This window comes from Ranitomeya variabilis, chromosome 1 (genome assembly GCF_051348905.1).
Source record: "Ranitomeya variabilis isolate aRanVar5 chromosome 1, aRanVar5.hap1, whole genome shotgun sequence".
NCBI classification, from domain to species: domain Eukaryota; kingdom Metazoa; phylum Chordata; class Amphibia; order Anura; family Dendrobatidae; genus Ranitomeya; species Ranitomeya variabilis.
The window spans coordinates 419,324,578-419,342,807 of NC_135232.1; the positions used below are offsets into that span (position 1 = coordinate 419,324,578).

The window sequence follows — 18,230 nt, forward strand, 5'->3', positions numbered from 1 at the left end:
ACAGCTCACCAGCTGAATAATATTATATTGTACAGCTCACCTGCTGAATATTATAATATACAGCTCACCTACTGAATAATATTAAAATATACAGTTTATCCTCTGCAGAATATTATACAGCTCACCTGCTGCTGAATATTATAATATACAGCTCACCTACTGAATAATATTAAAATATACAGTTTATCCTCTGCAGAATAATACACAGCTCACCTGCTGCAGAATATTATAATATACAGCTCATCTACTGAATATTATTATAATATACAGCTCACCGGCTGCAGAATATTATAATATACAGCTCATCTTCTGCAAAATATTATAATAAACAGCTCATCCACTGCAGAATATTATAATATACAGCTCACCTCCTGCAGAATATTATAATAAACAGCTCATCCACTGCAGAATATTATAATATACAGTTCATCAACTGCAGATTATAATATGCAGCTCTTCTGCTGCAGAATATTATAATATACAGCTCACCTGATGCAGAATAGTATAATATACCGCTCATCTGCTGCAGAATATTATAATATACATCTCACCTGCTGCAGAATATTATAATATACAGCTCATCTGCTGCAGAATATTGTACAGCTCATCTACTGCAGAATATTCTAATATACAGCTCATCCGCTGCAGAATATTATAATATACAGCTCACCTGATGCAGAATATTATGATATACAGCTCACCTGATGCAGAATATTATGATATACAGCTCACATGCTGCGGAATATTGTAATATACAGCTCACCTGATGCAGAATAGTATAATGTACAGCTCATCTGCTGCAGAATATTACAATATACAGCTGACCTGCTGCAGAATATTATAATATACAGCTCATCTGCTGCAGAATATTATACAGCTCTTCTGCTGCAGAATATTACAATATACAGCTTACCTGCTGCAGAATATTGTAATATACAGCTCACCTGCTGCAGAATATAATATACAGCTCACCAGCTGAATAATATTATATTGTACAGCTCACCTGCTGAATATTATAATATACAGCTCACCTGCTAAATAATATTAAAATATTCAGCTCATCCTCTGCAGAATATTATAATACACAGCTCATCTACTGAATATTATTATAATATACAGCTCACCTGCTGCAGGATATTATAATATACAGCTCAATGGCTGCAGAAAATTATAATATACAGCTCATCTTCTGCAAAATATTATAATAAACAGCTCATCCACTGCAGAATATTATAATATACAGCTCACCTCTTGCAGAATATTATAATACACAGCTCATCTACTGCAGAATATTCTAATATACAGCTCATCTGCTGCAGAATATTATAATATACAGTTCACCTGATGCAGAATAGTATAATATACAGCTCATCTGCTGCAGAATATTATAATATACAGCTCACCTGATGCAGAATAGTATAATATACAGCTCATCTGCTGCAGAATATTATGATATACAGCTCACATGCTGCGGAATATTGTAATACAGGTCACCTGCTGCAGAATATTATAATATACAGCTCACCTGATGCAGAATAGTATAATATACAGCTCATCTGCTGCAGAATATTACAATATACAGCTGACCTGCTGCAGAATGTTATAATATACAGCTCATCTGCTGCAGAATATTATACAGCTCATCTGCTGCAGAATTACAATATACAGCTTACCTGCTGCAGAATATTGTAATATACAGCTCACCTGCTGCAGAGTATTATAGTATAAAGCTGACGTGCTGCAGAATATTGTAATATACAACTCACCTCCTCCATAATATTATAACATGCACTTCATCTGCTGCAGAATATTATAATATACAGCTTACCTGCTGCCTAATATTATAATATAGAGCTCATCTCCTGCAGAATATTATAATATACAGCTCACCTGCTGCAGAATATTATAATATACAGCTCATCTCCTGCAGAATATTATGATATACAGCTCACCTCCTGCAGAATATTATAATATACAGCTCACCTGCTGCAGTATAATATAATATACAGCTCACCTGCTGCAGAATATTATAATATACAGCTCACCTGCTGCAGTATAATATAATATACAGCTCACCTGCTGCAGAATATTATAACATACAGATCAGCTCCTGCAGAATATTATAACATACAGCTCATCAACAGCAGAATATTATAATATACAGCTCACCTGCTGATGAATATTATAATATACAGCTCACCTGCTATAGAATACTATAATATACCACTCATCTGCTGCAGAATATAATATACAGCTCACCAGCTGAATAATATTATATTGTACAGCTCACCTGCTGAATATTATAATATACAGCTCACCTGCTGAATAATATTATAATATACAGCTCATCCTCTGCAGAATATTTTACAACTTACCTGCTGCAGAATATTATAATATACAGCTCACCTGTTGCAGAATATTATAATATACAGCTCATCTACTGATTATTATTAGAATATACAGCTCACCTGCTGCAGAATATCATAATATACAGCTCAATGGCTGCAGAATAGTACAATATACAGCTCATCTGCTGCAGAATATTATGATATACAGCTCACATGCTGCTGAATATTGTAATATACAGCTCACCTGCAGCAGAATATTATAATATACAGCTCACCTGATGCAGAATAGTATAATATACAGCTCATCTGCTGCAGAATATTACAATATACAGCTGACCTGCTTCAGAATGTTATACCATACAGCTCATCTGCTGCAGAATATTACAATGTACATCTCACCTGCTGCAGAGTATTATAATATTCAGCTCATCTACTGCAGAATATTATAATATACAGCTCAACTGCAGAGTATTATAGTATAAAGCTCACGTGCTGCAGAATATTGTAATACACAGCTTACCTCTTGCAGAGTATTATAATATACAACTCACCTCTTGCAGAATATTATAACATGTACTTCATCTGCTGCAGAATATTATAATATACAGCTCACCTGCTGCCTAATACTATAATATACAGCTCATCTCCTGCAGAATATTATAATATATAGCTCACCTGCTGCAGAATATTATAATATACAGCTTACCTCTTGCAGAGTATTATAATATACAACTCACCTGCTGCAGAATATTATAATATACAGCTCACCTGCTGCTTAATATTATAATATACAGCTCATCTCCTGCAGAACATACAGCTCACCTGCAGAATATTATAATATATAGCTCATCTCCTGCAGAATATTATAATCTACAGCTCACCTGGTGCAGACTATTATAATATACAGCTCACCTGCTGCAGTATAATATAATATACAGCTCACCTGCTGCAGAATATTATAATATACAGCTCACCTCCTGCAGAATATTATAACATACAGCTCATCAACTGCAGAATATTATAATATACAGCTCACATGGTGCAACATATTATAATATACAGCTCACCTGCTATAGAATATTATAATATACCACTCATCTGCTGCAGAATATAATATACAGCTCACCAGCTGAATAATATTATATTGTACAGCTCACCTGCTGAATATTATAATATACACCTTACCTGCTGAATAATATTATAATATACAGCTTATCCTCTGCAGAATATTATACAACTCACCTGCTGCAGAATATTATAATATTTAGCTCACCTGCTGCAGAATATTATAATATGCAGCTCCACTGCTGCAGAGTATTATAATATACAGCTCACCTGCTGCAGAGTATTATAATATACAGCTCACTTCCTGCAGATTATTATAATATACACCTCCCCTGCTGCAGAATATTATAATATACAGCTTACCTGCTGCCTAAGATTATAATATTCAGCTCATCTTCTGCAGAATATTATAATATACAGCTCATTCACTGCAGAATATTATAATATACAGCTCACCTGCTACAGAATATTATAATATACAGCTCATCTGCTGCAGAATATTATACCGTTCATCTACTGCAGAATATTATAATATACAGCTCAACTGCTGCAGAGTATTATAGCATACAGCTCATGTGCTGCAGAATATTGTAATATACAGCTCACCTGCTGCAGAATATTATAATATACAGCTCACCTGCTGCAGAATATTATAATATACAGCTCAACGCAGGGCCGGACTGGCCATTTGGCAATTCTGGCAAATGCCAGAAGGGCCTGTCTGGTTGCGGGCTGCCTTGTCTGCTACGTTGTTAACAGAATCAGTGTTCTCAAGATACCCATACTGTTAAGAGTTGTGACGGAGCACAAAGTCGCTTACTCCATCACTTACCCCAGCAGGCCACGGGTGTCATTAGAAATATTAGTCTTGTAGTAAATCTTCCTTTCCTCCATCCAGGGTAATATTAGTAATATATCCTATCTGGTTCATGGGGACGGGGACAACATGGGCCTGTGTGATTTCAAATGCCAGGGCTGAATTTCAGCCCCAGTCCGTACCTGGCTCAACTGCTGCAGAGTATTATAGTATACAGCTCATGTGCTGCGGAATATTGTAATATACAGCTCACCTGCTGCAGAATATTATAATATACAGCTCATCCACTGCAGAATACAACTCACCTTCTGCAGAATATTATAACACGCACCTCCCCTTCTGCCTAATATTATAATATACAGCTCATCTCCTTCAGAATATTATAATAAGCATCTCATCTGCTGCAGATTATTATAATATACAGCTCATCAACTGCATATTTTAATATGCAACTCTTCTGCTGTAGAATATTATGATATACAGCTCACCTGATGCAAAATAGTATAATATACAGCTCATCTGCTGCAGAATATTACAATATACAGCTCACATGCTGCTGAATATTGTAATATACAGCTCACCTGCTGCAGAATATTATAATATACAGCTCACCTGCTGCAGAACATTATAATATACAGCTCAACTGCTGCAGAGTATTATAGTATACAGCTCATGTGCTGCGGAATATTGTAATATACAGCTCACCTGCTGCAGAATATTATAATATACAGCTCATCCACTGCAGAATACAACTCACCTTCTGCAGAATATTATAACACGCACCTCCCCTGCTGCCTAATATTATAATATACAGCTCATCTCCTGCAGAATATTATAATAAGCATCTCATCTGCTGCAGATTATTATAATATACAGCTCATCAACTGCATATTTTAATATGCAACTCTTCTGCTGTAGAATATTATGATATACAGCTCACCTGATGCAGAATAGTATAATATACAGCTCATCTGCTGCAGAATATTATAATATACTGCTGAATGTTGTAATATACGGCTGCTGAATATTGTAATATACGGCTCACCTGATGCAGAATAGTATAATATACAGCTCATCTGCTGCAGAATATTATAATATACAGCTCACATGCTGCTGAATATTGTAATATACAGCTCACCTCCTGCAGAATAGTATAATATACAGCTCATCTGCTGCACAATATTATAATATACAGCTCATCTGCTGCACAATATTATAATATACAGCTCATCTGCTGCACAATATTATAATATACAGCTCACCTCATGCAGAATATTGTAATATACAGCTCCCCTGCTAGAAAATATTATAATATACAGCTCATCATAGTACACTGATTTCACTCAGAACTTCATTATAGAAAACTGATGTAAAACTGGGGCTGTTTACATCAGCCAATATATGTTCTGTTTAGTCTTTAAAAAGAGGCTTTGCAGCAGCTCTAGTTTGTGTACAGCCTGGTGCCCCAAGTTTGGCAAAATCTCACATTACGAACCTCAGATACTTGGAATATGATTTTTTTTTTAAATGATGAATGAGTTTCACCTGATATATAAATCTGTCCTCTAAGTTTTGAAGCCACATAAAGCAAATTGGGCCTTGATTAGATGTTGATCAGTGACATCACAATAGGATGGAATTCTATACATGACATCACAATGGGATTCTGTTCTTTAGGAGCCTCAGCGCTGAGGTCAGGCCTCTCATTCCTGCCGCAGCTCTACACAGAGAGGAACACGGCTCAGACCAGGAGGAGAAGCCATCATGAGATGTCACAGGCGTCCTGATCATCACAAGCAGCCGCTGGTCATGACCTTATCGGCCTCCATGTTGTGTGGCACATTTCTTCTAACTGGACTGAGGTCATTTGTTGAAAAGTGGAGAATAATGATTAGGAATTGTACCTTCCAGGACAGGACATCAACCATAGTAAAAGGTCAGTGGCTCAGAAGAGAAAAACAGGGGGATTTATGAAGGTCGACATGTCATACGCTCGTCTTAATCCACAACTCTCCTGCCGTGGGGTGTACAAAATTAATTTGGCCCATCTGTTGACTGTCTATGCACCAAAATGTACGAATTCCCCCAGTTATGAGCTGGCCTAGATTTCAGCTACAATGGACACCAGTTATGTGGAGAAACTATTTATAAGCAGGTATACTGGAAAATACTTTTAATACTTCCCAGTTCAAAGAACACAGGGGTCCAAAAGGCAAAGGCCACATGAATGTGCGCTTTCTTAAAGAGGAACTGTACTTTTAAGTAACTTGTTAGAATGATCTGCTTTGTGTGTATGAGATACAACACTATTTCCGGTCCGTATATAACTTGTGTCTGCACCCCTCATCTGCTGCAGATTATTACTGTATAGATAGTAATCACTTTTATTATATAAAATATATATTTTATAGTATACAATATGTGTTGTAGCTACATATAGAAAACTGAGCCTTGATTAGATGTTGATCAGTGACATCACAATAGGATGGAATTCTATGCATGACATCACAATGGGATTCTCTTCTTTAGGAGCCTCAGCGCTGAGGTCAGGCCTCTCATTCCTGCCGCAGCTCTATACCGAGAGGGACATGACTCAGACCAGGAGGAGAAGCCATCATGAGATGTCACAGTCATCCCGATATTCACAAGCAGCCGCTGGTCATGACCTTATCAGCCTCCATGTTGTTCGGCAAGTTTCTTCTAGCCAGACTGAGGACATTTGTTGAAAAGTGGAGAACAATGATTAGGAATTGTACCTTCCTGGACAGGAAATCAACCATAGTAAAAGGTCAGTGGCTCAGAATAGAAAAACATACAGGGAGATTTATAAGGTCAACATGTCATATGCTCGTCTTAATCCAAAACTCTCCTGCCATGATGTGTACAAAATTCATTTGGCCCATCTGTAGGCTGTCTGTTGTGAATTAGACTTTTTGGCTCCCTCTTGTGGTTACTAGTGATATGACTCTGGGATTTTCTTCCCTCAGTTTGCACCCAGCTGGGTCGTTAGTTCAGGGGTGTTGCTATATAAACCTCCTGGAACCTTAGTCCAGTGCCTGGCATCGTTGTAATCAGACACATTCTGTTTGCTCCTATCTGCTGGTCCTTGTTCGTGCAAAATTAAGCTAAGTCCTGCTTCTTTGTTTTTTGGGTTATTTGCTTGCTCTCATTTTTGTCCAGCTTGTACTAAATGTGATTCCTGACCTTGCTGGAAGCTCTAGGGGGCTGGTGTTCTCCCCCCGGGCCGTTAGACGGTTCGGGGGTTCTTGAATTTCCAGTGTGGATATTTTTGATAGGATTTTTGCTGACCATATAAGTTATCTTTCTATATTCTGCTATTAGCTAGTGGGCCTCTCTTTGCTAAATACCTAGCTCATTCTTATGTTTGTCTTTTCCTCTTACCTCACCGTTATTATTTGTTGGGGGCTTCTATCCAACTTTTGGGGTATTTTCTCTGGAGGCAAGAAAGGTCTTTCTTTTCCCTTCTAGGGTTAGGTAGTTCTCCGGCTGGCGCGAGACGTCTAGGATCAACATAGGAACGTTCCCCGGCTGCTGGTATTTGTGGTGCTAGGATTAGATATATGGTCAGCCCAGTTACCACTGCCCTATGAGCTGGTTTTCTGTGTTTGCAGACTTAGCAATTATTCCTGAGACCCTCTGCCATTGGGGCATAACAGTATGCCAGGCCAACATTGAATGTTTAATGCATTGCAGAAGTGGGATAATAAGAAAGGAAATTCTGAGTTTTTTTAATTTTCTTTCCTCTCTTCCTCCCCTTTACCTTTGAGTGGCTTGTGCTTGCTGCAGACATGAATGTCCAGACCTTGATTACAAGTGTAGACCAGCTGGCAGCTCGTGTGCAGGGCATACAAGATTTTGTTACCAGTAGTCCTATGTCTGAACCTAAAATACCTATTCCGGAATTGTTTTCTGGAGACCGATTTAGGTTTAGGAATTTCAAGAATAATTGTAAATTGTTTCTTTCTCTGAGACCCCGTTCATCTGGAGATTCAGCTCAGCAAGTTAAAATTGTTGTTTCTTTTTTGCGGGGTGACCCTCAGGATTGGGCTTTCTCGCTAGCGCCAGGAGATCCGGCATTGGCAAATATTGATGCGTTTTTTCTGGCGCTCGGATTGCTTTACGAGGAACCCAATCTTGAAATTCAGGCAGAAAAAGCCTTGCTGGCTATTTCTCAGGGTCAGGTTGAAGCTGAAGTGTATTGCCAAAAATTTCGGAAATGGTCCGTGCTTACTCAGTGGAATGAGTGTGCTCTGGCCGCAAATTTCAGAAATGGCCTTTCTGAAGCCATTAAGAATGTGATGGTGGGTTTCCCCATTCCTACAAGTCTGAATGATTCTATGGCGCTTGCTATTCAAATTGACCGGCATTTGCGGGAGCGCAAAACCGCTAATCCTCTGGTGGTGTTGTCTGAACAAACACCTGATTTAATGCAATGTGATAGAATTCAGACTAGAAATGAACGGAAAAATCATAGACGTCAGAATGGGTTGTGTTTTTACTGTGGTGATTCTACACATGTTATATCAGCATGCTCTAAACGCCTAACAAGGGTTGTTAGTCCTGTCGCCATTGGTAATTTGCAACCTAAATTTATTTTGTCTGTGACTTTAATTTGCTCTTTGTCTTCTTACCCTGTTATGGCGTTTGTGGATTCAGGTGCTGCCCTGAGTCTTATGGATCTGTCATTTGCCAAGGGCTGTGGTTTTGTTCTTGAACCGTTAGTAAATCCTATTCCTCTTAGAGGTATTGATGCTACGCCATTGGCGGAAAATAAACCGCAGTTTTGGACGCAGGTGACCATGTGCATGACTCCTGAACATCGGGAGGTGATTCGTTTTCTTGTTCTGCATAAAATGCATGATTTGGTCGTTTTGGGTCTGCCATGGTTACAGACCCACAATCCAGTCTTGGATTGGAAGGCAATGTCTGTGTCAAGTTGGGGCTGTCAGGGAATTCATGCTGATTCCCCGCCGGTGTCTATTGCTTCCTCTACTCCTTCGGAAGTTCCTGAGTATTTGTCTGATTATCAGGATGTATTCAGCGAGTCCAGAACCAGTGCTCTGCCTCCTCATAGGGACTGTGACTGCGCCATAGATTTGATTCCAGGTAGTAAATTTCCTAAGGGAAGATTATTTAATCTGTCTGTACCTGAGCATGCCGCAATGCGTTCGTATATCAAGGAGTCTCTGGAGAAGGGGCATATCCGTCCATCCTCTTCCCCTCTTGGTGCGGGATTCTTTTTTGTGGCCAAGAAGGACGGATCTTTGAGACCTTGTATTGACTATCGGCTTCTGAATAAAATCACTGTAAAATTTCAGTATCCTTTGCCTCTGTTGTCGGACTTGTTTGCCCGGATTAAAGGTGCCAAGTGGTTCACCAAGATAGATCTTCGTGGTGCGTACAACCTTGTGCGCATTAAGCAAGGTGATGAATGGAAGACTGCATTTAATACGCCCGAAAGTCATTTTGAGTACTTGGTGATGCCTTTTGGGCTTTCTAATGCTCGCTCAGTGTTTCAGTCCTTTATGCATGATATTTTCCGGAAGTATCTGGATAAATTTATGATTGTTTATCTGGATGATATTCTGGTTTTCTCTGAAGATTGGGGCTCACATGTGGAGCAGGTCAGGATGGTGTTTCAGGTTTTGCGTGAGAATGCCTTGTTTGTTAAAGGCTCAAAGTGTCTCTTTGGAGTACAGAAGGTTCCCTTTTTGGGGTTTATTTTTTCCCCTTCTGCTGTGGAGATGGACCCAGTCAAGGTCCGAGCTATTCATGAGTGGACTCAACCCACGTCAGTTAAGAGTCTTCAGAAGTTCTTGGGTTTTGCTAACTTCTACCGTCGTTTTATCGCTAATTTTTATAGCGTTGTTAAACCTTTGACGGATATGACCAAGAAAGGTTCTGATGTTGCTAACTGGGCTCCTGCAGCCGTGGAGGTGTTCCAGGAGTTGAAGCGCCGGTTTACTTTGGCGCCTGTTTTGTGCCAGCCTGATGTCTCACTTCCCTTTCAGGTCGAGGTGGATGCTTCTGAGATTGGGGCAGGGGCCGTTTTGTCACAGAGAGGCCCTGGTTGCTCGGTAATGAGACCATGTGCTTTCTTCTCTAGGAAGTTTTCGCCTGCTGAGCGGAATTATGATGTTGGCAATCGGGAGTTACTGGCCATGAAGTGGGCATTTGAGGAGTGGCGTCATTGGCTCGAGGGTGCTAAGCATCGTGTGGTGGTCTTGACTGATCACAAAAATTTGATGTATCTCGAGTCTGCTAAACGCCTGAATACTAGACAGGCCCGCTGGTCATTGTTTTTCTCCCGTTTTGACTTTGTGGTCTCGTATTTACCAGGTTCAAAGAATGTGAAAGCTGATGCTCTTTCAAGGAGCTTTGTGCCTGACTCTCCTGGAGTCACAGAACCTGTTGGTATTCTTAAAGAGGGAGTTATCTTGTCAGCCATTTCTCCTGATTTGCGATGTGTGTTGCAGAGATTTCAGGCTGGTAGACCTGACTCTTGTCCACCTGACAGACTGTTTGTTCCTGATAAGTGGACCAGCAGAGTCATTTCCGAGGTTCATTCCTCGGTGTTGGCAGGTCATCCGGGAATTTTTGGCACCAGAGATCTGGTGGCTAGGTCATTTTGGTGGCCTTCCTTGTCACGGGATGTACGGTCATTTGTGCAGTCCTGTGGGACTTGTGCTCGAGCTAAGCCTTGCTGTTCTCGTGCCAGCGGGTTGCTCTTGCCCTTGCCTGTCCCGAAGAGGCCTTGGACACATATTTCCATGGATTTCATTTCTGATCTCCCGGTGTCTCGGGGTATGTCTGTCATCTGGGTGGTATGTGATCGCTTTTCAAAAATGGTCCATTTGGTGCCTTTGCCTAAGCTGCCTTCCTCTTCCGATCTGGTTCCTGTGTTCCTTCAGAATGTGGTTCGTTTACACGGCATTCCTGAGAATATTGTGTCTGACAGAGGATCCCAGTTTGTTTCCAGGTTCTGGTGATCCTTTTGTGCTAGGATGGGCATTGATTTGTCGTTCTCGTCTGCCTTTCATCCTCAGACTAATGGACAAACTGAGCGAACTAATCAGACTCTGGAGGCTTACTTGAGGTGTTTTATTTCGGCAGATCAGGATGATTGGGTGACCTTCTTGCCGTTGGCTGAGTTTGCCCTTAATAATCGGGCTAGTTCCGCTACTTTGGTTTCGCCATTTTTCTGCAACTCTGGTTTCCATCCTCGTTTTTCCTCGGGACATGTGGAGCCTTCTGACTGCCCTGGGGTGGATTCTGTGGTGGATAGGTTGCAGCTGATCTGGAATCATGTGGTGGACAACTTAAAATTGTCACGGGAGAAGGCTCAGCGTTTTGCCAACCGCCGCCGCGGTGTGGGTCCCCGACTTCGTGTTGGGGATTTGGTGTGGCTGTCTTCTCGATTTGTTCCTATGAAGGTCTCCTCTCCTAAATTTAAGCCTCGCTTCATCGGTCCTTACAAGATATTGGAAATCCTTAATCCAGTGTCCTTTCGCTTGGATCTTCCGGTTTCGTTTGCCATTCACAACGTGTTCCATAGGTCTTTGTTACGACGCTACGTTGTGCCTGTGGTTCCTTCTGCTGAGCCTCCTGCTCCGGTGTTGGTTGAGGGCGAGTTGGAGTACGTGGTGGAGAAGATCTTGGATTCTCGTCTCTCCAGACGGAGGCTTCAGTATTTGGTCAAGTGGAAGGGCTATGGTCAGGAGGATAATTCCTGGGTGGTTGCCTCTGATGTGCATGTGGCCGATTTAGTTCGTGCCTTTCACGCTGCTCATCCTGATCGCCCTGGTGGTCTTGGTGAGGGTTCGGTGACCCCTCCTTAAGGGGGGGGGTACTGTTGTGAATTAGACTTTTTGGCTCCCTCTTGTGGTTACTAGTGATATGACTCTGGGATTTTCTTCCCTCAGTTTGCACCCAGCTGGGTCGTTAGTTCAGGGGTGTTGCTATATAAACCTCCTGGAACCTTAGTCCAGTGCCTGGCATCGTTGTAATCAGACACATTCTGTTTGCTCCTATCTGCTGGTCCTTGTTCATGCAAAATTAAGCTAAGTCCTGCTTCTTTGTTTTTTGGGTTATTGCTTGCTCTCATTTTTGTCCAGCTTGTACTAAATGTGATTCCTGACCTTGCTGGAAGCTCTAGGGGGCTAGTGTTCTCCCCCCGGGCCATTAGACGGTTCGGGGGTTCTTGAATTTCCAGTGTGGATATTTTTGATAGGATTTTTGCTGACCATATAAGTTATCTTTCTATATTCTGCTATTAGCTAGTGGGCCTCTCTTTGCTAAATACCTAGCTCATTCTTATGTTTGTCTTTTCCTCTTACCTCACCGTTATTATTTGTTGGGGGCTTCTATCCAACTTTTGGGGTATTTTCTCTGGAGGCAAGAAAGGTCTTTCTTTTCCCTTCTAGGGTTAGGTAGTTCTACGTCTAGGATCAACGTAGGAACGTTCCCCGGCTGCTGGTATTTGTGGTGCTAGGATTAGATATATGGTCAGCCCAGTTACCACTGTCCTATGAGCTGGTTTTCTGTGTTTGCAGACTTAGCAATTATTCCTGAGACCCTCTGCCATTGGGGTCATAACAGCTGTCTATGCACCAGAATGTACAAATTCCCCCAGTTATGAGCTGGCCTAGATTTCAGCTACAAAGGACACCAGTTATGTGGATAAACTATTTATAAGCAGGTATTCTGGAAAATACTTATAATACTTCCCAGTTCAAAGAACACATAGGTCCAAAAGGCAAAGACAACATCAATTTGCGCTTTCTTAAATTGGAACTGTTCTTTTAAGTAACTTGTTAGAATTGTGCTTTGTGTGTATGAGATAAAACACTATTTCCGATCAGCATATAAGTGTCCGCACTGGTTCTCCAGTTTTCCCCTCTGAAAGCTCTTTCTGTAATTTGCAATTGACTGTAAGCTTCTAGGAGGAGACTCACCAATATAATGTCTCCAATACACTAAACACACAGAAAATAAGATTTCCTTCTCTCTTACCAGCTTTTGGCAGCACACAGACATGTTAATATATCTGACCAGCAGCCTGGGTGTTATAGAGCAGGAGGAGCTGATCAGATTTCTAGACATTTTTGTGGGAAACGTTTCAGTAAAATTAGCATTTTATTCATTGAAATCCCTGATGTTTACATACAAATATCCCAGTGTGTGGTGCTACTAGTGATTGACAGTCTCCCCTATATGATCCACTGCAGAATATTATAATATACAACTCATCTTCTGCAGAATATTATAACACGCACCTCCCCTTCTGCCTAATATTATAATATACAGCTCATCTCCTGCAGAATATTATAATAAGCATCTCATCTGCTGCAGATTATTATAATATACAGCCCATCAACTGCATATTTTAATATGCAGCTCTTCTGCTGCAGAATATTATGATATACAGCTCACCTGATGCAGAATAGTATAATATACAGCTCATCTGCTGCAGAATATTATAATATACAGCTCACATGCTGCTGAATATTGTAATATACAGCTCACCTCCTGCAGAATAGTATAATATACAGCTCATCTGCTGCAGAATATTATAATATACAGCTCACATGCTGCCAAATATTGTAATATACAGCTCACCTCCTGCAGAATAGTATAATATAAAGCTCATCTGCTGCACAATATTATAATATACAGCTCATCTGCTGCAGAATATTATTATGTACAGCTCACCTCATGCAGAATATTGTAATATACAGCTCACCTCCTGCAGAATAGTATAATATACAGCTCATCTGCTGCACAATATTATAATATACAGCTCATCTGCTGCACAATATTATAATATACAGCTCACCTCATGCAGAATATTGTAATATACAGCTCCCCTGCTAGAAAATATTATAATATACAGCTCATCATAGTACACTGATTTCACTCAGAACTTCATTATAGAAAACTGATGTAAAACTGGGGCTGTTTACATCAGCCAATATATGTTCTGTTTAGTCTTTAAAAAGAGGCTTTGCAGCAGCTCTAGTTTGTGTACAGCCTGGTGCCCCAAGTTTGGCAAAATCTCACATTACGAACCTCAGATACTTGGAATATGATTTTTTTTTTAAATGATGAATGAGTTTCACCTGATATATAAATCTGTCCTCTAAGTTTTGAAGCCACATAAAGCAAATTGGGCCTTGATTAGATGTTGATCAGTGACATCACAATAGGATGGAATTCTATACATGACATCACAATGGGATTCTGTTCTTTAGGAGCCTCAGCGCTGAGGTCAGGCCTCTCATTCCTGCCGCAGCTCTACACAGAGAGGAACACGGCTCAGACCAGGAGGAGAAGCCATCATGAGATGTCACAGGCGTCCTGATCATCACAAGCAGCCGCTGGTCATGAACTTATCGGCCTCCATGTTGTGTGGCACATTTCTTTTAACCGGACTGAGGTCATTTGTTGAAAAGTGGAGAATAATGATTAGGAATTGTACCTTCCAGGACAGGACATCAACCATCTAAAAGGTCAGTGGCTCAGAAGAGAAAAACAGGGGGATTTATGAAGGTCGACATGTCATATGCTCGTCTTAATCCACAACTCTCCTGCCGTGAGGTGTACAAAATTAATTTGGCCCATCTGTTGACTGTCTATGCACCAAAATGTACGAATTCCCCCAGTTATGAGCTGGCCTAGATTTCAGCTACAATGGACACCAGTTATGTGGAGAAACTATTTATAAGCAGGTATACTGGAAAATACTTTTAATACTTCCCAGTTCAAAGAACACAGGGGTCCAAAAGGCAAAGGCCACATGAATGTGCGCTTTCTTAAAGAGGAACTGTACTTTTAAGTAACTTGTTAGAATGATCTGCTTTGTGTGTATGAGATACAACACTATTTCCGGTCCGTATATAACTTGTGTCTGCACCCCTCATCTGCTGCAGATTATTACTGTATAGATAGTAATCACTTTTATTATATAAAATATATATTTTATAGTATACAATATGTGTTGTAGCTACATATAGAAAACTGAGCCTTGATTAGATGTTGATCAGTGACATCACAATAGGATGGAATTCTATACATGACATCACAATAAGATTCTGTTCTTTAGGAGCCTCAGCGCTGAGGTCAGGCCTCTCATTCCTGCCGCAGCTCTATACCGAGAGGAACATGACTCAGACCAGGAGAAGAAGCCATCTTGAGATGTCACAGTCATCCCGATATTCACAAGCAGCCGCTGGTCATGACCTTATCAGCCTCCATGTTGTTCGGCAAGTTTCTTCTAGCCAGACTGAGGACATTTGTTGAAAAGTGGAGAACAATGATTAGGAATTGTACCTTCCTGGACAGGACATCAACCATAGTAAAAGGTCAGTGGCTCAGAATAGAAAAACATACAGGGAGATTTATAAGGTCAACATGTCATGTGCTCGTCTTAATCCAAAACTCTCCTGCCATGATGTGTACAAAATTCATTTGGCCCATCTGTAGGCTGTCTATGCACCAGAATGTACAAATTCCCCCAGTTATGAGCTGGCCTAGATTTCAGCTACAAAAGACACCAGTTATGTGGATAAACTATTTATAAGCAGGTATTCTGGAAAATACTTATAATACTTCCCAGTTCAAAGAACACATAGGTCCAAAAGGCAAAGACAACATCAATTTGTGCTTTCTTAAATGGGAACTGTTCTTTTAAGTAACTTGTTAGAATTGTGCTTTGTGTGTATGAGATAAAACACTATTTCCGATCAGCATATAAGTGTCCGCACTGGTTCTCCAGTTTTCCCCTCTGAAAGCTCTTTCTGTAATTTGCAATTGACTGTAAGCTTCTAGGAGGAGACTCACCAATATAATGTCTCCAATATACTAAACACACAGAAAATAAGATTTCCTTCTCTCTTACCAGCTTTTGGCAGCACACAGACATGTTGATATATCTGACCAGCAGCCTGGGTGTTATAGAGCAGGAGGAGCTGATCAGATTTCTAGACATTTTTGTGGGAAACGTTTCAGTAAAATTTGCATTTTATTCATTGAAATCCCTGATGTTTACATACAAATATCCCAGTGTGTGGTGCTAGTAGTGATTGACAGTCTCCCCTGTATGATGGTGCATGCAGAAACCACTGTCAATCACTTGTAGGTCGGCCCCCTGGACATATAGGAGTCTGCTCAGCTTCTCTATATTATCATTTCCATAGATCACACTGCACATACAACGTTACAGGTTCCCTTTAACATGTAACTGTCATTTGTGGTGAGCAGGCAGCAGGATGTCTGTGCTGCCTCAAGCTCCTCCCTCCTCCCCGCTCCATAAACTCTCATGAGCAGCAACTGTTATCTCATTGGTTATTAACATGGAAATCTGTAGTCACTGAATAAAGATTTTACCTGCAAACTCAGAGTGAAAGAGCAATCCAGAAGGCGAAAGAAATAGATTTTTCTATTGGATATAGGAAGAGCCACAATATTATGTTACACCCCTCATCTGCTGCAGATTATTACTGTATAGATAGTAATCACTTTTATTATATAAAATTTATATTTTATCTTATAGTGTATGTGTTGCAGCTACATATAGAAAACTGAGCCTTGATTGGATGTCAATCAATGACATCACAAAGGGATGGAATACAATGCATGACATCACAATGGGATGGAATTCTATGCATGACATAACATTCCTGCCACAGCTCTACACAGAGAGGAACACGACTCAGACCAGGAGGAGAAGCCATCATGAGATGTCACAGGCGTCCTGATCAGCACAAGCAGCCGCTGGTCATGACCTTATCAGCCTCCTTGTTGTTTGGCACATTTCTTCTAACCGGACTGAGGACATTTGTTGAAAAGTGGAGAACAGTGATTAGGAATTCTACCTTCCAGGACAGGACATCAACCATAGTAACACAGGTCAGTGGCACAGAGAAAAACATAGAGGGAGGTTTTTTGAAGATCGACATGTTTTACCCTTGTCTTAAACTAAAGTATAAAATTAATCTGCCGTGAGGTGGGCAAAATTAATTTGACCTATCTGTAGACCGTCTCTGCACCAAAATGTACACATTCCCCCAGTTATGAGCTGGTCTAGATTTCAGCTACAAAAGAAACCAGTTATGTGGAAAACCTATTTAAAAGTTGATGTCTGAAAAATATTTACAACGCTGCTTTCTCACCATGAGCTTTAGGTGAGTTTTTGATGTTGCAGCTTTTTGGCACCATTTCTGCACCTTTTAAGTAAATTAGGATACTTGCTTTTTTCATTGCATTTTTTAGAGCTTTTTTTCATGTAGTTTTTTGCATTTTTGACTGCGTTTTTTGTGTCTTGTTGGTCTGCTATGCTTTAAATCAAACTGACCTGCTTTTGATACTTCCTGGTATTTGGCTTTGACAAACTTTATCATACATTGATTTGCAGATTTCATGAGATTTTGGTCACGAAAACCTCAAAATGCCTATGTGTTTTTTTTACCTGTGGATTTTCCATATCTAATTCAAGTCTATGGGGAAAATCTTCACTTGAAAGCTTAACAGCAAGAGAAATTGACATCTTGCGGATTTGAAACACGCACCGCAGGTCAGTTTATGCTTAGTGAAATAAGGCAATAAATATAATCTCATCCACTTTTCTAAAACATTTTTGACTCAGTGAAAATATGCAGTATCGACAACCCACCAGAAACTCATCTTGGGAACAAAGCCTAATGCTACCAAGTTCAAATAACACGGAGACCAAAAAGGCAAATACCACATCAGAGTGAGCTTTCTTTAAGGGAAACTAAACTTTTACGTACTGTATTTTTTGGATTGTAAGACTCACTTTTTCTCTCCAAATTTGGGAGGTGAATGGAGGTGCGTTTTATATTCCAAAATGAGCTTACTGGGTGGGGGGCTGCTGCTGTGGTGCAGGGTGACAGAGGATCTCGTCTCTCGAAAACTCAATCTATGCATACACTGCCTCTGGCGGCCATTTTCTCAAAGCCCAC

General features: G+C 40.4%; 1 long non-coding RNA gene across 2 annotated transcripts; it reads left to right on the forward strand.

Annotated features, from left to right (window-relative positions):
* Positions 1 to 5,911: 5,911 nt before the first annotated feature.
* Positions 5,912 to 17,861, forward strand: LOC143814961 (uncharacterized). 2 transcript variants are annotated; one of them, XR_013223693.1, is made up of 6 exons: positions 5,912 to 6,166; positions 6,760 to 7,018; positions 14,502 to 14,759; positions 15,353 to 15,611; positions 16,802 to 17,157; positions 17,663 to 17,861. It is a non-coding gene; the product is annotated as an uncharacterized LOC143814961 (long non-coding RNA). The 2 variants fall into 2 exon arrangements; XR_013223735.1 differs by having other exon boundaries at positions 5,912 to 6,092.
* Positions 17,862 to 18,230: the final 369 nt, after the last annotated feature.